Source organism: Balaenoptera physalus (assembly GCF_965194825.1).
Source record: "Balaenoptera physalus genome assembly, contig: HAP1_SCAFFOLD_1171, whole genome shotgun sequence".
Lineage (NCBI taxonomy): Eukaryota > Metazoa > Chordata > Mammalia > Artiodactyla > Balaenopteridae > Balaenoptera > Balaenoptera physalus.
Window position 1 is genome coordinate 107,899 of NW_028125623.1, and position 21,706 is coordinate 129,604.

Consider the following 21,706-nt stretch of genomic DNA (forward strand, 5'->3'; position numbering starts at 1 on the left):
TAAATCTGTTGCCCATAAATTTTCTAGCAATTAATATAAATCAACTTTATTATAAATTGTATAGTACACTCCTGCCAAACTGAGAACTATATATTTTATTTCCATCTGTATTTTGAAGTGTGAATACTAGAAAATTAGCTTTAATAAAAGCTCAATTAATCTAAGTAATAATGCCTAAATATCTCTTGGTGTGAAGGGTCTTGAAACACATGACTTTCCATCCCAATGCCAGTTTTGTCTAATCATCTTATGGGCAAAATTTATGTCATATTTTTACTTTGAAAAATCTATTTGGAACAAAGAAAACTATAGTTAGGCAACAATTCCTGTATTGTTGAAAATTAGCAACTGTTATCACAACAACAACAATAAAACGTACTTTGACTCCAATGTAATTATGTACTTAATTTTTCTCTTTTTTAGTTTTCAAGAACCATTTTTTATTAAACCCATATAAGAAAATTTACTTATCGGTGTTATTTCTATTTAATTTACAAGAAGACTGAAGCAACAGTTATGTCAGTATTATATATTGCTTAAATTTTTTCACTGATTTTATGTTAGAGTTATTTGGAAAGTTTATAGTCCTTAAATTTCGATTAATGTCCTCACATTTTGTTGCATGTGTGCTCAGTTCTCCCAAAAATTATTTGAACTTGACCACTCTGAATATAAAGCTGGCATTCAAGTCGATCAAAAAATTACTTATGTCTTTGGTGAAATGTCTATTTACGTCTTCCGCCCATTTTTTAATTGGATTGTTTGTTTTTTTTGATATTGAGCTGCACGAGCTGTTTGTATATTTAGGAGATTGATCCTTTATCTATTGTTTCATTGGCAAATATTTTCTCCCATTCTGAGGGTTGTCTTTTCATCTTATTTATGGTTTCCTTTGCTGTGCAAAAGCTTTTAAGTTTAATTAGGTCCCAGAAGACATACAGATGGCCAAGAGGCACACGAAAAGATGCTCAACATCACTAATTATTAGAGAAATGCAAGTCAAAACTACAGTGAGGTGATACCTCACACCGGTCAGAATGGCCATTATCAAAAAATCGAGAAACAATAAATGCTGGAAAGGGTGTGGTGAAAAGGGAACCCTCCTGCACTGTTGGTGGGAATGTAAGTTGATACAACTATGGAGAACAGTGTGGAGGTTCCTTAAAAAACTAAAAATAGAACTACCATATGACCCAGCAATCCCACTACTGGGCATATACCCTGAGAAAAGCATAATTCAAAAAAGAGACATGTACCACAGTGTTCACTGCAGCACTATTTACAATAACCAGGACATAGAACTAACCTAGATGGATAAAGAAGATGTGGCACCTATAGACAATGGAATATTACTCAGACATAAAAAGAAACGAAACTGAGTTATTTGTAGTGAGGTGGATGGACCTAGAGTCTGTCATACAGAGTGAAGTAAGTCAGAAAAAGAAAAACAAATACGTATGCTAACGCATATATGGAATAGATTCCATATATGCAATCTAAAAAAAAAAAAATGGTACTGATGAACCTAGTGGCAGGGCAGGAATAAAGATGTAGACATAGAGAATGGACTTGAGGATATTGGGGTGGAAGGGAAAGCTGGGGCGAACTGAGAGTAGCATTGACATACATACACTACCAAATGTAAAACAGTTTGCTAGTGGGAAGAAGCAGCACAGCACAGGGAGATCAGCTCGGTGCTTTGCGATGACCTAGAGGGGTGGGATAGGGAGGATGGGAGGGAGGCTCAAGAGGGATATGGGGATATATGTATGCATATGGCTGATTCACTTTGCTGTACAGCAGAAACTAACACAGTATTGTGAAGCAATTATACTCCAATAAAGATCTATTTAAAAATTACGTATGATTTAAGTGAAATTCATTAAGACTAAGTACTTAATGAAAATTAGCAAGGTGTTTCATCTCTCTTCAGAAACAAATATCCATTTTTACCTTTACTTGATATATCTGAAGTAACGTATATAGATTTGCCTTTGAATATTACATTTCTTCCATCTGGTCCACTACTATTTTGGAAAGCTTGGTCCTTTCTGAGTGAGAAACATAAGATTTGAAATGATTAAGGTCCATTTATAACATTACTATTTGCTTAAATTTTATATCATTATCTGTCATTATTGAGTAGAATGCATCACCCCTGAAGGAGGCATATGAGTCTAATGGTAAAAATATAAGGATGAGGCATATATTTAGGTCACGGATAACTCAGCAGGTAATGAAGAACGGAGGAGGCATTTAAAATCCCCTACATTTGAAAATCTTGTAAGCCAAAAGATGATTCTTAAACTACAGAAAATGTTATGTGTTTATCTAATTGCTTGATAGTGTTTCTTGTTTTCTTTCATAAAGATGCATGGTACTGCTATTGGGGAAATTAAATTTACTTAGACCGCATGAAATCGTAAAATAAAACAGTACTAATTATTACTAATACTAATACTATGAGAAGAAGAAGGAGAAGAAGGAGAGGAAGAGGGGAAAATTCAATTGTAATAATTTCCATTTTTAAGTATTTTATGTCCCAAGCTCTCTGCTATGTGGTATATGTGAATTAACTTATTAAATCATCTCACCAGACTTGTGGGTAAGTACTACACTATATAAGATTCTTTTGCCTGAAAAAAATAGAAAATCCCAATTCAGTAAGAAAAATTTATTACCTCATATAGCAAAGACTCTAAAGGTCAGGCACCCCCAGGGTTGTTTAATTCAGTGGCTGAATGATGTCATCAAGAACCCAGCTCTTTTCGTTATTTTCTGACCCGCCCTCCTCAGCACCTTTGTTCTCAGCCTTCCTCCCTTCATGAGAGTAAAATGGTTATGACTCTGTGTGTAAGCATGAGAACGTGTAGTAGAAAATGTGGGTAACTCTTCTTGCGTGAGTTTTCTTTTTTAAAGGGGCAACTTTCCCCAGACTCTTTCCAGCAGACTTCTCCAAATGTAAATGAAGATGAATACAAATTTAACCATGATTAAAATATATTTTTTATCTTTAGGGTAGGATCAAAGTTTCGTAATCATCCCTAGATCTATCACTGGCAAAGAGAATAAGATTTTAATGATCAGCTTAGAGTACGCAGGATTTAACAGTGAGTCCTATGGGAGAGAATTAAAAACATGAACAAAATAACCAAGTAGGGAGATTGAAAGTGAGGTAGGCAACCACTTATGTCTGCTACAGATATTATCTTTACTTTCTAGATAATCAAACAAGGGATAAAAGAAATGGTGAGATTAACATTATTGGGACAGGAAGTTGCAGAATATGAATTCAATGACACGTTGAAGGGTTGGAGAGATTTAGTAGCTTGTTCCAATAAGACAATGCACAGTAATGTGTTAGAGGAGGAAAAAATAAAAGAAAGACATTTCTCTGGACTTAAGAAGGTGATGTCTGTGCCAGAATTCATATCATTAAGTTATTTTCTGGACCAGACATTTATTTCAGAGATCTAACTAATATTTTTACTGTCTTTTTTTTTTTTTTTTCTATTTGAGGTAAGAGATTCTAGAGCATATTTGAATGTTGATGTGATGATCCAATACACAGGAAGAGATTAAGGAAACAGAGAAAATCAAGTAACGGCAGGAGAAATTTCTTTCATAAGTCACTAGTAGAGGATAACAAGAATAATTACTGAGAGATTTAAAAGAAAGAAAGCCCTTCCAATGTTTGAGAAGAATGAGAAAACATGGATATACTCAGTAAAGTCTGGAAAATTATTCATAGAAGACAATGCAGCCAGTGTTTTAGTTCACATCCTCATTATTATCCTCAATTTTTAATTTTTCATCTTTATTCACCTCTTTATTCTTCACATGTTTCTCCTCATATACTAACTATTAATTTTCAAGTTCCTTATAAAAATTAAAATACTATTCTGGGGAAAATGTTACTAGAAATCTTTATACACTTACACAAACCTTAGAACTCAAGCACATCATAATGAAAACATGAACTAAGACAAATATATAGTGCTTGAATGGCATCAAATTTTATTGTGTTAAACTGTGTAAAACTTTCCTATAAAAAAATGTAAAGGTTTATATTAAGAAGTCAGAGTGCCATTGTACTTTAATCAGGCGCTCATCTAAATGGAAATGAGCAAGACTAATTTTGTAGAATTTAGATGCTGAGCTGAACCAAACTTATTATAAAAGAACTGGTGAATCTATCAGAGCAAAGGTAAGTAACTATCTTGTAAAGTAAATTCATCTATAATGCAATAAAAAGATGTATTAAATCCAAGGATGAGAGATTTGTTGCTGCCCTTGAATATACATTCAAATAGCTTTAAAAAAATCTGCCTGAAGGCCCCCCCAGGTGTGTGGTTGGACCAGGAGTATAGGGGGGAACTGAAGCCTTAAAGCCCACTTAAAGCCAACAAAAGATCAGAAAGAAAAATTAAGGAAACAATCCTATTTACCATCACATCAAAAGAAATAAAATACCTAAGAACAAACTTACCTAAGGAGACAAAAGAACTGTACTCTGAACACCATAAGATGCTGATTAAAGAAATTAAACATGACACAAACAGTTGGATGATATACCATGTTCTTGGACTGGAAGAATCAATATTGTTAAAATGATCATATAACCCAAGACAATCCACAGATTCGACGCAATCCCTATCAAATGACCAATGGCATTTTTCACAGAACTAGAACAAAAAATTTTTTAATTTGTATGAAAACACAAAGACCCCTATTAGCCACACCAACTTTAAGAAAGAAAAACGGAGCTGGAGGTAACAGACTTCCTGACTTCAGACCATACTACAAAGTTACAGTCATGAAAACAACATGGTACTGGCACAAAACAGAAATATAGATCAATGGAACAGGAAAGAGAGCCCCGAAGTAGACCCAACCACCTATGGTCAATTAATCTATGACAACAAAGGCAAGAATACGCAGTAGAGAAAAGACAGCCTCTTCAATAACTGGTGCTGGGAAAACTGGACAGCTACATGTAAAAGAATGAAATTGAACATTCTTTAACATCATACGCAAAAATAATCTTAAAATGAGTTAAAGACCTAAATGTAAGAGTGGATACTATAAAACTCCTAGAGGAAAACATAGGCAGAAGACACTTTGACATAAATTGTAGCAAAATCTTTTTGGAACCACCTCCTAGAGCAATGAAAATGGAAACAAAAATTAACAAATGGGACTTAGTTAAACTGAAAATCTTTTGCGCAGCAAAGGAAACCATAAACAAAACGAAAAGAGCCTACAGAATGGGAGAAAATATTTGCAAACGATGTAACCCATGAGGGATTAAACTCTAAAATATACAAACAGCTCACACAGCTCAATATAAAAAGAAAAACTCAATGAAAAAAATTGCAGGAGATCTAAATAGACATTTCTCCCAAGAAGACATAGAGATGGCCAACAGGCACATGAAAGGATGCTCAAATCGCTAATTATTAGAGAAAGGTAAATCAAAACTACAATGAGGACAGCAACAGTCAGCTCTACCCACCACCAGAGCCTCCCATCAAGCCTCTTAGATAGCCTCAACCACCAGAGGGCAGAGAGCAGAAGCAAGAAAAACTACAATCCTGCAGCCTGCGGACCAAAAACCACAGTTACAGAAAGATAGAGAAGATGAAAAGGCAGAGGGCTATATACCAGATGAAGGAACAAGAAAAAACCCCAGAAAAACAACTAAATGAAGTGGAGATAGGCAACCTTCCAGACAAAGAATTCAGAATAATGATAGTGAAGATGATCCAGGACCTCGGAATAAGAATGGAGGCAAAGATTGAGAAGATGCAAGAAATGATTAACAAAGACCTAGAAGAATTAAAGAACAAACAAACAGAGATGACCAATACAATAACTGAAATGAAAACTACACTAGAAGGAATCCATAGCAGAATAACTGAGGCAGAAGAACGGATAAGTGACCTGGAAGACAGAATGGTGGAATTCACTGCTGCGGAACAGACTAAAGAAAAAAGAATGAAAAGAAATGAAGACAGCCTAAGAGACCTCTGGGACAACATTAAACGCAACAACATTCGCATTATAGGGGTCCCAGAAGGAGAAGAGAGAGAGAAAGGACCAGAGAAAATATTTGAAGAGATTATAGTCGAAAACTTCCCTAACATGGGAAAGGAGATAGCCACCCAAGTCCAGGAAGCGCAGAGAGTCCCATACAGAATAAACCCAAGGAGAAACACGCCGAGACACATAGTAATCAAAGTGGCAAAAATTAAAGACAAAGAAAAATTATTGAAAGCAGCAAGGGAAAAACGACAAATAACATACAAGGGAACTCCCATAAGGTTAACAGCTGATTTCTCAGCAGAAACTCTGCAAGCCAGAAGGGAGTGGCATGATATACTTAAAGTGATGAAAGGGAAGAACCTACAACCAAGATTACTCTATCCGGCAAGGATCTCATTTAGATTTGATGGAGAAATCAAAAGCTTTACAGACAAGCAAAAGCTAAGAGAATTCAGCACCACCAAACCAGCTCTACAACAAATGCTAAAGGAACTTCTCTAAGTGGGAAACACAAGAGAAGAAAAGGACCTACAAAAACAAACCCAAAACAATTAAGAAAATGGTCATAGGAACATACATATCGATAATTACCTTAAACGTGAATGGATTAAACGCCCCAACCAAAAGACGTAGACTGGCTGAATGGATACAAAAACAGGACCCATATATATGCTGTCTACAAGAGACCCACTTTAGACCTAGGGACACATACAGACTGAGAGTTAGGGGATGGAAAAAGATATTCCATGCAAATGGAAATCAAAAGAAAGCTGGAGTAGCTATACTCATATCAGATAAAATAGACTTTAAAATAAAGAATGTTACAAGAGGCAAGGAAGGACACTACATAATGATCCAGGGATCAATCCAAGAAGAAGATATAACAATTATAAATATATATGCACCCAACATAGGAGCACCTCAATACATAAGGCAACTGCTAACAGCTATAAAAGAGGAAATCGACAGTAACACAATAATAGTGGGGGACTTTAACACTTCACTTACACCAATGGACAGATCATCCAAAATGAAAATAAATAAGGAAACAGAAGCTTTAAATGACACAATAGACCAGATAGATTTAATTGATATATATAGGACATTCCATCCAAAAACAGCAGATTACACATTCTTCTCAAGTGCGCACGGAACATTCTCCAGGATAGATCACATCTTGGGTCACAAATCAAGCCTCAGTAAATTTAAGAAAATTGAAATCATACCAAGCATCTTTTCTGACCAAAACGCTATGAGATTAGAAATGAATTACAGGGAAAAAAACGTAAAAAAGACAAACACATGGAGGCTAAACAATACGTTACTAAATAACCAAAAGATCACTGAAGAAATCAAAGAGGAAATAAGAAAATACCTAGAGACAAATGACAATGAAAACACGACGACCCAAAACCTATGGGATGCAGCAAAAGCGGTTCTAAGAGGGAAGTTTATAGCTATACAAGCCTACCTAAAGAAACAAGAAAAATCTCAAGTAAACAATCTAACCTTACACCTAAAGAAACTAGAGAAAGAAGAACAAACAAAACCCAAAGTTAGCAGAAGGAAAGAAATCATAAAGATCAGAGCAGAAATAAATGAGATAGAAACAAAGAAAACAATAGCAAAGATCAATAAAACTAAAAGTTGGTTCTTTGAGAAGATAAACAAAATTGATAAGCCATTAGCCAGACTCATCAAGAAAAAGAGGGAGAGGACTCAAATCAATAAAATCAGAAATGAAAAAGGAGAAGTTACAACAGACACTGCAGAAATACAAAACATCCTAAGAGACTACTATAAGCAACTTTATGCCAATAAAATGGACAACCTGGAAGAAATGGACAAATTCTTAGAAAGGTATAACCTTCCAAGACTGAATCAGGAAGAAACAGAAAATATGAACAGACCAATCACAAGTAATGAAATTGAAACTGTGATTAAAAATCTTCCAACAAACAAAAGTCCAGGACCAGATGGCTTCACAGGTGAATTCTATCAAACATTTAGAGAAGAGCTAACACCCATCCTTCTCAAACTCTTCCAAAAAATTGCAGAGGAAGGAACACTCCCAAACTCATTCTATGAGGCCACCATCACCCTGATACCAAAACCAGACAAAGACACTACAAAAAAAGAAAATTACAGACCAATATCACTGATGAATATAGATGCAAAAATCCTCAACAAAATACTAGCACACAGAATCCAACAACACATTAAAAGGATCATACACCACGATCAAGTGGGATTTATCCCAGGGATGCAAGGATTCTTCAATATACGCAAATCAATCAATGTGATACACCATATTAACAAATTGAAGAATAAAAACCATATGATCATCTCAATAGATGCAGAAAAAGCTTTTGACAAAATTCAACACCCATTTCTGATAAAAACTCTCCAGAAAGTGGGCATAGAGGGAACCTACCTCAACATAATAAAGGCCATATATGACAAACCCACAGCAAACATCATTCTCAATGGTGAAAAACTGAAAGCATTTCCTCTAAGATCAGGAACGAGACAAGGATGTCCACTCTCACCACTATTATTCAACATAGTTCTGGAAGTCCTAGCCACGGCAATCAGAGAAGAAAAAGAAATAAAAGGAATACGAATTGGAAAAGAGGAAGTAAAACTGTCACTGTTTGCGGATGACATGATACTATACATAGAGAATCCTAAAACTGCCACCAGAAAACTGCTAGAGCTAATTAATGAATATGGTAAAGTTGCAGGATACAAAATTAATGCACAGAAATCTCTTGCATTCCTATACACTAATGATGAAAAATCTGAAAGAGAAATTATGGAAGCACTCCCATTTACCATTGCAACAAAAAGAATAAAATACCTAGGAATAAACCTACCTAGGGAGACAAAAGACCTGTATGCAGAAAACTATAAGACACTGATGAAAGAAATTAAAGATGATACCAACAGATGGAGAGATATACCATGTTCTTGGATTGGAAGAATCAACATTGTGAAAATGAGTATACTACCCAAAGCAATCTACAGATTCAATGCAATCCCTATCAAATTACCAATGGCATTTTTTACGGAGCTAGAACAAATCATCTTAAAATTTGTATGGAGACACAAAAGACCCCGAATAGCCAAAGCAGTCTTGAGGCAAAAAAATGGAGCTGGAGGAATCAGACTCCCTGACTTCAGACTATACTACAAAGCTACAGTAATCAAGACAATATGGTACTGGCACAAAAACAGAAACATAGATCAATGGAACAAGATAGAAAGCCCAGAGATTAACCCACGCACCTATGGTCAACTAATCTATGACAAAGGAGGCAAAGATATACAATGGAGAAAAGACAGTCTCTTCAATAAGTGGTGCTGGGAAAACTGGACAGCTACATGTAAAAGAATGAAATTAGAATACTCCCTAACACCATACACAAAAATAAACTCAAAATGGATTAGAGACCTAAATATAAGACTGGACACTATAAAACTCTTAGAGGAAAACATAGGAAGAACACTCTTTGACATAAATCACAGCAAGATCTTTTTTGATCCACCTCCTAGAGTAATGGAAATAAAAACAAAAATAAACAAGTGGGACCTAATGAAACTTCAAAGCTTTTGCACAGCAAAGGAAACCATAAACAAGACGAAAAGACAACCCTCAGAATGGGAGAAAATATTTGCAAATGAATCAACGGACAAAGGATTAATCTCCAAAATATATAAACAGCTCATTCAGCTCAATATCAAAGAAACAAACACCCCAATCCAAAAATGGGCAGAAGACCTAAATAGACATTTCTCCAAAGAAGACATACAGACGGCCACGAAGCACATGAAAAGCTGCTCAACATCACTAATTATTAGAGAAATGCAAATCAAAACTACAATGAGGTATCACCTCACTCCTGTTAGAATGAGGATCATCAGAAAATCTACAAACAACAAATGCTGGAGAGGGTGTGGAGAAAAGGGAACCCTCTTGCACTGTTGGTGGGAATGTAAATTGATACAGCCACTCTGGAGAACAATATGGAGGTTCCTTAAAAAACTAAAAATAGAATTACCATATGACACAGCAATCCCACTACTGGGCATATACCCAGAGAAAACCGTAATTCAAAAAGACACATGCACCCGAATGTTCATTGCAGCACTATTTACAATAGCCAGGTCATGGAAGCAACCTAAATGCCCATCAACAGACGAATGGTTAAAGAAGATGTGGTACATATATACAATGGAATATTACTCAGCCATAAAAAGGAACGAAATTGAGTCATTTGTTGAGACATGGATGGATCTAGAGGCTGTCATACAGAGTGAAGTAAGTCAGAAAGAGAAAAACAAATATCATATATTAATGCATGTATGTGGAACCTAGAAAAATGGTACAGATGAGCCAGTTTGCAGGGCAGAAGTTGAGACACAGATGTAGAGAATGGACATATGGACACCAAGGGGGGAAAACTGCGGTGAGGTGGGGATGGTGGTGTGCTGAATTGGGCGATTGGGATTGACATGTATACACTGATATGTATAAAATTGATGCCTAATAAGAACCTGCAGTATAAAAAAACAAACAAAACAACTAAAAAAAAAAAAAAAAAAAAAAAAAAAAACAACTACAATGAGGAACCACCTCGCACCAGTGAGAATGGCCATAATCAAAAGGTCTACAAACAATAAATGCTGGAGAGGGCGTGGAGAAAAGGGAACCCTCTTACACGGTTGGTGGGAATGTAAAATGGTACAGCCACTATGCAGAACAGTATGGAGGTTCCTTAAACAACTAAAAATAGAACTACCATATGATCCAGCAATCCCACTTCTGAGCACATATCTAGAGAAAACCATAATTCAAAAAGATGCATGCACCCCAGTGTTCACTGCAGCACTATTTACAATAGCCAGGACATGGAAGCAGCCTGAATATCTATTGACAGATGAATGGACAAAGAAGATGTGGTATATATATATATGTGTATATATATATATATACATATATATATATATATACATATATATATATATGTATATATGTATATATGTATATATATATATATATATATATAAAACGGAACACTACTCAGACATGAAAAAGATGAAATAATGCCATTTTCAGCAACATGGATGGAACTAGAGTTAATCATACTAAGTGAAGTTAAGTCAGACAGAGAAAGACAAATACCATATGATATTACTAGAGTGTGGAACTAAAAAAGAAAAAATGATACACATGAACTTATTTACCAAACAGAAACCAACTCACAGATAAAGAAAACAAACTTATGGTTACCAAAGGGGAAAACAAACTTATGGTTACCAAAGGGGAAAACAAACTTATGGTTACCAAAGGGGAAATGTGGGGGGGAGGAATAAATTATGAAGTTGGGAGTAACATATACATACTACTAATATATAAGATAGATAAACAACAAGGACCTATGTATAGTACAAAGAACGATACTCAATATTTTGTAATAAACTGTATTACAAAAAAAAGTTACTTTGCTACACTTGTAACTCACACAACACTGTAAATTAACTATACTCCAATAAAAAAAAAACTGCCTGAAATTAAAAATAGTAATAATACTTTAAAATCATCTGTAGCCATGATTCTTTATGAAATGTAAAAAGTGACCAATATTTTTGTATCATTGTTAATTACATATATATTTTTTGCTCTATTTCTTTGATGTGATTTGGAAACTTCAGACAAGGATATTCATCCCCTCAATGCTTAGTCTAATGTATAGATAGACCTACTATAATCAATCTTTCAGGTAACATAAACATACAGGTCTACTCGTGTATAATTAATTTTCAAAAATAACACTTTCTAAATACAGACATAGGGGAAATATTTACAGGGAATTTTCATTATAAAGAAAAACTCAAATTACAATTTTAAACAGACCACTGAGCAAATCATTTTGAAATACTTGATCAGGTATTTAGAGGTTACTATAACAATAATCAGATCTCCCTCAAATACAGTAGTATGTATGTGTCTATATATCTATACATATATATATCTATATATATTATATTAAAAAACTTTAAAGTAATTTTTCCCACCCCAATGGATAGTGTATATCTCCAACCCAGTTAAATCTTACCCTCTTTCAACAAAAATTAAACAAAAAAGTGTTTGTGGTTTCTAACACCTTGTCTTCAAAACAAAACAACAACCAAAACAACAGAAACAAAACAAAAAATAAAAGCAACGTACCTACTAGTTATGTCAGGGTCATTAAAACCCCAGGGAGTCCAAAACCCCAAGGGGCACGTCTGGATGGAAGCTGCCTCCCTTTGCCGGAAGCTCCAAATTACAAAAATATCAGTTGCAAAAATTTTCCTTGACTGCTGGAAGATTGGAGCATTGTAAATTAGACCACAGAGTTCCAATAAACCTTAACTGGAAAAAAAATGTCTAGCACACTCTAGTGAATCTTGGTCTCTATTTTGATGATTCATCTAGTGAGTCATATTCCTGGAAAGATTCTCTAGGGTCCCACAAAGGCTCACGCTTATTGTCCAAGGCTAGAAGTCTTATGCACAGTCACATCCAGTCTCTGTTTTGGGGGTCTGCCACTGTGCCTGGGTGGCTGGTGCTGCAAAGACTCAAAACATAGCCACAGAGGAATAATCTAGACAAACCAACAGGTCCTGGAGATATTTCTGGATCTCAAATAAAGATGCCCTCTTGCTTCCTCGTGAGTTCCCCTCTGAGGTCTTTGGAGCCTTTAATGTGAGTGGACTTCATTCTGGACAATCTAGAAAGAGGTTCTAATCATGTTTTTCGTCCAAAGAGAAGATACCAGGTTCATAATCTGTGATAACATCATCCCCTCCTCTCAAGGAGTATCTGCAACAGGATGCAACACTATCTGTTCTGGCTATTGCCACCACTGTTGTAACTTTTTCTGGGGCAAAAAGATCCCTAATCCCTTTCAGTCAGCATCACTGAGAAGGGGCCAGGCCATGGAAAAGTCTGAAAAAGAATGGTAATCCAAAAGATAGTTTGCATTTTCTCCTAGACACAAAAATACTAGTGACTGCTCTACCAATTGATACAGGAATACTTCTTCCTGTCTTCTAAATATTCCACTATACTTGAATAAATCAAGCTCCCTGACTCTTAATTAGGGGCCCAGGGAATAACACCCCGTACTTCCCATTCTATAATAATGGTTTTGACATTTTTATTTCTATCTCTTTTCCATAGTCTACAAGCTTTAAGAGGAAGCACACAATGTACCTTATATTTACCATAATAATTTCATTGTATAGCACAGTGCCTGACCTGATATAGTTAGTATACACAAAAAATACTTCTTAGTTAAATGAATGTATCAAGATTTTCCCATCAGTAAGTTATGCCAACTAGCTAAAAGTTTAGGGTTTTGTCATTCCATACTTCTTCTTTTCCAAAGAAGTGCATGAAGTAGAAATTAGCCCTTTCTAAATATTATTGCATGTCTTTACATAACAAGAAAACTAAATAATAAAAAGCGTAGATTGAATTTTTCTTCACGAAACAACAGTTCTCAGTATATGAAACAACAGGATGGAATGCACAACTTGCTTTGGGGACCTCACCTGACTCTCCCTCAGATCATCTTGAAAAATGCACTGTGAATTATATCTTATCAGGTTAACTGACTACTCATTTTAGCTCTAAGTAAATGGCCAAACATAGCTGACATTTAACAGAGAACACAGAAGTAAAGATCGCAATCTTTTAAGTAAGTTTCAGACTTATCAAACATAGCATTTTTCTTGCATATTGCTGTCAGGAAAACTATGAGTAACACTTTTTTAAAAAAAAATCATCGTTGCCGTCAAAAACTGAAAAACTTTGTAAGTTAATTGGGAAGTAAATTAAGAATCAGCATGTGAAAAATATAAAATCAAAATATTCATTTCACACAAAACCTCTGTGTCATGATTAATAACACTATTTTATAATAATCATGATTTCTCACAGTTTGATCTTTATAGGTTACCATAAGAATGCAGTTGATTAGTGTTTGCATGTATCTTTCTTGGTTATTACCTCTTAATCTCCTTTCTACACAAACAAAGGCATAAGGATATTAAGAAGAAGGAGAAGGAGAAAGAAGAGAACAGAGAGAAGAGGAAGGAGAAAATGAAGACAGAAAAAATATTACATAAAGGAATAGTTACTTTTCTGTATCAATTTAGTTAGGCCACGGCAACCAGATATTTGGTCAAATATTATTCTAGATGTTTCTGTGAGGGTATTTTTTAGATGAGATTAACCTTTAAATCGGTAAACTTTGAGTAAAACGGATTACCCTCTATAATATGGGTGGGCCATAGCTAATTAGCCTCTTAAGGGAATTCTGCCAGCAGACAGCCTTCAGAATCAAACTGTAGCTCTCTCCTTAATTTACTGTCACCTAAGGAAAAGGCCATATGTCTCTCTGCGGAAGAACTGAAGAAATCCTTGTCATATGTACTGACTGCATTGTTGCAAAAAACCCTTTGTTCTAGCTATCTGGCTCTTCACCAATAAATGAGCTATGGATCTTCAAATAGACACAGTTCCAGAAACTGAGTAGAGAATTATGACTTTTTACTGGAGTGACTACTGTTCTCTTTCTGCTCCGCCATGCGTGCCATTTTCTTGCTGTAAGACGTTAACAGCACCCAAGCTGGCTGCCTGTCTCTTTTGCCCTTTGGAACACTATGCTCACTATCTTTACCACCACCTTTAGGTCACATGAACCTTAGCTGCTTTTCTGACATTGGAGGTCACTCCTGTTATTTTGAGATCCATAGATTAACAATTCCAAGTTTGTTACTGCCTCCCTTGTCATCAACTCAGCCTTACGGAAGAGCGCTACCACTTAACCTGTTGTGTTGCCGATGCCGCTCATCAATGCAGTTTGGATGGCCCTGGCGAATGGTATGTATTCTGGCTCCTCCTGAAAACCTCTCCTCTGGTAGGTTTTCTGGACTCACGTAATTTATTCTATCCAGCTTTCTCTCTTCCTGTAGCCTCTTTATTCTGTCATGGCAACTCAGCTATGTCTGTTGCTCAACATGGGACATTTCTTTCTTCATTCTTCTAGAGTGTTGAGATAGCTCTATTTTCTGGGGCCCTTGCCTGAGTGTTAAATCCTCATGTCCTGAGAATTCTTGCTTATGCAGTCTTATATTCTGGCCTACTCAGCAAGTACCCCCAAAGTGCAATCCCTGGGTCATTCCTTCAACTCCTGCTAATATAAGCTAATTCTTATATCTCCTCTATAAGTGTGTATGCTCTTTCTTATCAACACATTCCAGTTGGATTAGGTTGCAATTTAATGTTAATTCCCAGCCTGTGACCCACGGGAGAAGAAATGAATCTCTCGAGGAAAGGTGGTCACCTGTTGCCCTTGTGAGAGAGGCTACTACAGTGTTCTCTGTCAGGCATAAACTGTTAGCTTTCACTAGGAAGGACTGGTGAGTCACCTCTGTGAACTCTGAGGATTCCAGGGCTCCAGCACAGACAACTTCTTCAGGATCATCTGTCTAGAGAATCTATCCAGATATCCCCATCCCCCAATTCAGCTTGACAGGTGTTATTTTCAGCTCTTCTGAAATGTTTTCTGAAGTCCTTTAATAACACTAAAATAAAGCAGATTTTGCTGAGTGCTTTGAAGATGAAAAAGGGTTGCAGAAACTAGTCCACTTAACAGTCATTTGTCATGACATTATCCAGTTGCACAAGTCTCCACCAGACCCTGGAGAAAAAATATTTTTTCTTCAAGCATAAGATTTTTGGAGTTTACAGAAACTAAATACAAAAATCATGCTGCAAAATGAAATCTTGAAATCCTCCTATTGTTGTTTGGGAATCAGAGATAGAGTGAATATCAATAAGTCTTAAGACTTATCCCACCACCAGAGCCTCCCATCAAGCCTCTTAGATAGCCTCAACCACCAGAGGGCAGGCAACAGAAGCAAGAAAAACTACAATCCTGCAGCCTGTGGACCAAAAACCACAGTTACAGAAAGAGAGAGAAGATGAAAAGGCAGAGGGCTATGTACCAGATGAAGGAACAAGAAAAAAACCCAGAAAAACAACTAAATGAAGTAGAGATAGGCAACCTTCCAGAGAAAGAATTCAGAATAATGATAGTGAAGATGATCCAGGACCTCGGAATAAGAATGGAGGCAAAGATTGAGAAGATGCAAGAAATGATTAACAAAGACCTAGAAGAATTAAAGAACAAACAGAGATGACCAATACAATAACTGAAATGAAAACTACACTAGAAGGAATCCATAGCAGAATAACTGAGGCAGAAGAACGGATAAGTGACCTGGAAGACAGAATGGTGGAATTCACTGCTGCGGAACAGACTAAAGAAAAAAGAATGAAAAGAAATGAAGATAGCCTAAGAGATCTCTGGGACAACATTAAACGCAACAACATTCGCATTATAGGGGTCCCAGAAGGAGAAGAGAGAGAGAAAGGACCAGAGAAAATATTTGAAGAGATTATAGTCGAAAACTTCCCTAACATGGGAAAGGAAATAGCCACCCAAGTCCAGGAAGCGCAGAGAGTCCCATACAGAATAAACCCAAGGAGAAACACGCCGAGACACATAGTAATCAAAGTGGCAAAAATTAAAGACAAAGAAAAATTATTGAAAGCAGCAAGGGAAAAACGACAAATAACATACAAGGGAACTCCCATAAGGTTAACAGCTGATTTCTCAGCAGAAACTCTGCAAGCCAGAAGGGAGTGGCATGATATACTTAAAGTGATGAAAGGGAAGAACCTACAACCAAGATTACGCTACCCGGCAAGGATCTCATTTAGATTTGATGGAGAAATCAAAAGCTTTACAGACAAACAAAAGCTAAGAGAATTCAGCACCACCAAACCAGCTCTACAACAAATGCTAAAGGAACTTCTCTGAGTGGGAAACACAAGAGAAGAAAAGGACCTACAAAAACAAACCCAAAACAATTAAGAAAATGGTCATAGGAACATACATATCGATAATTACCTTAAACGTGAATGGATTAAACGCCCCAACCAAAAGACATAGACTGGCTGAATGGATACAAAAACAGGACCCATATATATGCTGTCTACAAGAGACCCACTTTAGACCTAGGGACACATACAGACTGAGAGTTAGGGGATGGAAAAAGATATTCCATGCAAATGGAAATCAAAAGAAAGCTGGAGTAGCTATACTCATATCAGATAAAATAGACTTTAAAATAAAGAATGTTACAAGAGGCAAGGAAGGACACTACATAATGATCCAGGGATCAATCCAAGAAGAAGATATAACAATTATAAATATATATGCACCCAACATAGGAGCACCTCAATACATAAGGCAACTGCTAACAGCTATAAAAGAGGAAATCGACAGTAACACAATAATAGTGGGGGACTTTAACACTTCACTTACACCAATGGACAGATCATCCAAAATGAAAATAAATAAGGAAACAGAAGCTTTAAATGACACAATAGACCAGATAGATTTAATTGATATATATAGGACATTCCATCCAAAAACAGCAGATTACACATTCTTCTCAAGTGCGCACGGAACATTCTCCAGGATAGATCACATCTTGGGTCACAAATCAAGCCTCAGTAAATTTAAGAAAATTGAAATCATACCAAGCATCTTTTCTGACCAAAACGCTATGAGATTAGAAATGAATTACAGGGAAAAAAACGTAAAAAAGACAAACACATGGAGGCTAAACAATACGTTACTAAATAACCAAAAGATCACTGAAGAAATCAAAGAGGAAATAAGAAAATACCTAGAGACAAATGACAATGAAAACACGACGACCCAAAACCTATGGGATGCAGCAAAAGCGGTTCTAAGAGGGAAGTTTATAGCTATACAAGCCTACCTAAAGAAACAAGAAAAATCTCAAGTAAACAATCTAACCTTACACCTAAAGAAACTAGAGAAAGAAGAACAAACAAAACCCAAAGTTAGCAGAAGGAAAGAAATCATAAAGATCAGAGCAGAAATAAATGAGATAGAAACAAAGAAAACAATAGCAAAGATCAATAAAACTAAAAGTTGGTTCTTTGAGAAGATAAACAAAATTGATAAGCCATTAGCCAGACTCATCAAGAAAAAGAGGGAGAGGACTCAAATCAATAAAATCAGAAATGAAAAAGGAGAAGTTACAACAGACACTGCAGAAATACAAAACATCCTAAGAGACTACTATAAGCAACTTTATGCCAATAAAATGGACAACCTGGAAGAAATGGACAAATTCTTAGAAAGGTATAACCTTCCAAGACTGAATCAGGAAGAAACAGAAAATATGAACAGACCAATCACAAGTAATGAAATTGAAACTGTGATTAAAAATCTTCCAACAAACAAAAGTCCAGGACCAGATGGCTTCACAGGTGAATTCTATCAAACATTTAGAGAAGAGCTAACACCCATCCTTCTCAAACTCTTCCAAAAAATTGCAGAGGAAGGAACACTCCCAAACTCATTCTATGAGGCCACCATCACCCTGATACCAAAACCAGACAAAGACACTACAAAAAAAGAAAATTACAGACCAATATCACTGATGAATATAGATGCAAAAATCCTCAACAAAATACTAGCACACAGAATCCAACAACACATTAAAAGGATCATACACCACGATCAAGTGGGATTTATCCCAGGGATGCAAGGATTCTTCAATATACGCAAATCAATCAATGTGATACACCATATTAACAAACTGAAGAATAAAAACCATATGATCATCTCAATAGATGCAGAAAAAGCTTTTGACAAAATTCAACACCCATTTCTGATAAAAACTCTCCAGAAAGTGGGCATAGAGGGAACCTACCTCAACATAATAAAGGCCATATATGACAAACCCACAGCAAACATCATTCTCAATGGTGAAAAACTGAAAGCATTTCCTCTAAGATCAGGAATGAGACAAGGATGTCCACTCTCACCACTATTATTCAACATAGTTCTGGAAGTCCTAGCCACGGCAATCAGAGAAGAAAAAGAAATAAAAGGAATACGAATTGGAAAAGAGGAAGTAAAACTGTCACTGTTTGCGGATGACATGATACTATACATAGAGAATCCTAAAACTGCCACCAGAAAACTGCTAGAGCTAATTAATGAATATGGTAAAGTTGCAGGATACAAAATTAATGCACAGAAATCTCTTGCATTCCTATACACTAATGATGAAAAATCTGAAAGAGAAATTATGGAAGCACTCCCATTTACCATTGCAACAAAAAGAATAAAATACCTAGGAATAAACCTACCTAGGGAGACAAAAGACCTGTATGCAGAAAACTATAAGACACTGATGAAAGAAATTAAAGATGATACCAACAGATGGAGAGATATACCATGTTCTTGGATTGGAAGAATCAACATTGTGAAAATGAGTATACTACCCAAAGCAATCTACAGATTCAATGCAATCCCTATCAAATTACCAATGGCATTTTTTACGGAGCTAGAACAAATCATCTTAAAATTTGTATGGAGACACAAAAGACCCCGAATAGCCAAAGCAGTCTTGAGGCAAAAAAATGGAGCTGGAGGAATCAGACTCCCTGACTTCAGACTATACTACAAAGCTACAGTAATCAAGACAATATGGTACTGGCACAAAAACAGAAACATAGATCAATGGAACAAGATAGAAAGCCCAGAGATTAACCCACGCACCTATGGTCAACTAATCTATGACAAAGGAGGCAAAGATATACAATGGAGAAAAGACAGTCTCTTCAATAAGTGGTGCTGGGAAAACTGGACAGCTACATGTAAAAGAATGAAATTAGAATACTCCCTAACACCATACACAAAAATAAACTCAAAATGGATTAGAGACCTAAATATAAGACTGGACACTATAAAACTCTTAGAGGAAAACATAGGAAGAACACTCTTTGACATAAATCACAGCAAGATCTTTTTTGATCCACCTCCTAGAGTAATGGAAATAAAAACAAAAATAAACAAGTGGGACCTAATGAAACTTCAAAGCTTTTGCACAGCAAAGGAAACCATAAACAAGACGAAAAGACAACCCTCAGAATGGGAGAAAATATTTGCAAATGAATCAACGGACAAAGGATTAATCTCCAAAATATATAAACAGCTCATTCAGCTCAATATCAAAGAAACAAACACCCCAATCCAAAAATGGGCAGAAGACCTAAATAGACATTTCTCCAAAGAAGACATACAGACGGCCACGAAGCACATGAAAAGCTGCTCAACATCACTAATTATTAGAGAAATGCAAATCAAAACTACAATGAGGTATCACCTCACTCCTGTTAGAATGAGGATCATCAGAAAATCTACAAACAACAAATGCTGGAGAGGGTGTGGAGAAAAGGGAACCCTCTTGCACTGTTGGTGGGAATGTAAATTGATACAGCCACTCTGGAGAACAATATGGAGGTTCCTTAAAAAACTAAAAATAGAATTACCATATGACCCAGCAATCCCACTACTGGGCATATACCCAGAGAAAACCGTAATTCAAAAAGACACATGCACCCGAATGTTCATTGCAGCACTATTTACAATAGCCAGGTCATGGAAGCAACCTAAATGCCCATCAACAGACGAATGGTTAAAGAAGATGTGGTACATATATACAATGGAATATTACTCAGCCATAAAAAGGAACGAAATTGAGTCATTTGTTGAGACATGGATGGATCTAGAGGCTGTCATACAGAGTGAAGTAAGTCAGAAAGAGAAAAACAAATATCATATATTAATGCATGTATGTGGAACCTAGAAAAATGGTACAGATGAGCCAGTTTGCAGGGCAGAAGTTGAGACACAGATGTAGAGAATGGACATATGGACACCAAGGGGGGAAAACTGCGGTGAGGTGGGGATGGTGGTGTGCTGAATTGGGCGATTGGGATTGACATGTATACACTGATATGTATAAAATTGATGCCTAATAAGAACCTGCAGTATAAAAAAACAAACAAAACAACTAAAAAAAAAAAAAAAAAAAAAAAAAAACAACTACAATGAGGAACCACCTCGCACCAGTGAGAATGGCCATAATCAAAAGGTCTACAAACAATAAATGCTGGAGAGGGCGTGGAGAAAAGGGAACCCTCTTACACGGTTGGTGGGAATGTAAAATGGTACAGCCACTATGCAGAACAGTATGGAGGTTCCTTAAACAACTAAAAATAGAACTACCATATGATCCAGCAATCCCACTTCTGAGCACATATCTAGAGAAAACCATAATTCAAAAAGATGCATGCACCCCAGTGTTCACTGCAGCACTATTTACAATAGCCAGGACATGGAAGCAGCCTGAATATCTATTGACAGATGAATGGACAAAGAAGATGTGGTATATATATATATGTGTATATATATATATATACATATATATATATATATACATATATATATATGTATATATGTATATATGTATATATATATATATATATATAAAACGGAACACTACTCAGACATGAAAAAGATGAAATAATGCCATTTTCAGCAACATGGATGGAACTAGAGTTAATCATACTAAGTGAAGTTAAGTCAGACAGAGAAAGACAAATACCATATGATATTACTAGAGTGTGGAACTAAAAAAGAAAAAATGA

General features: G+C 36.0%; 1 long non-coding RNA gene across 1 annotated transcript in view; it reads right to left on the reverse strand.

Annotated features, from left to right (window-relative positions):
- Window positions 1–1,933: 1,933 nt before the first annotated feature.
- Window positions 1,934–21,706, reverse strand: part of LOC309653799 — a 146,565-nt gene continuing 126,792 nt past the window's right edge. Inside the window, exon 4 of the long non-coding RNA XR_014259514.1 lies at window positions 1,934–2,051. This is a non-coding gene — a long non-coding RNA (uncharacterized lncRNA). The remainder of the gene's footprint in view (window positions 2,052–21,706) is intronic.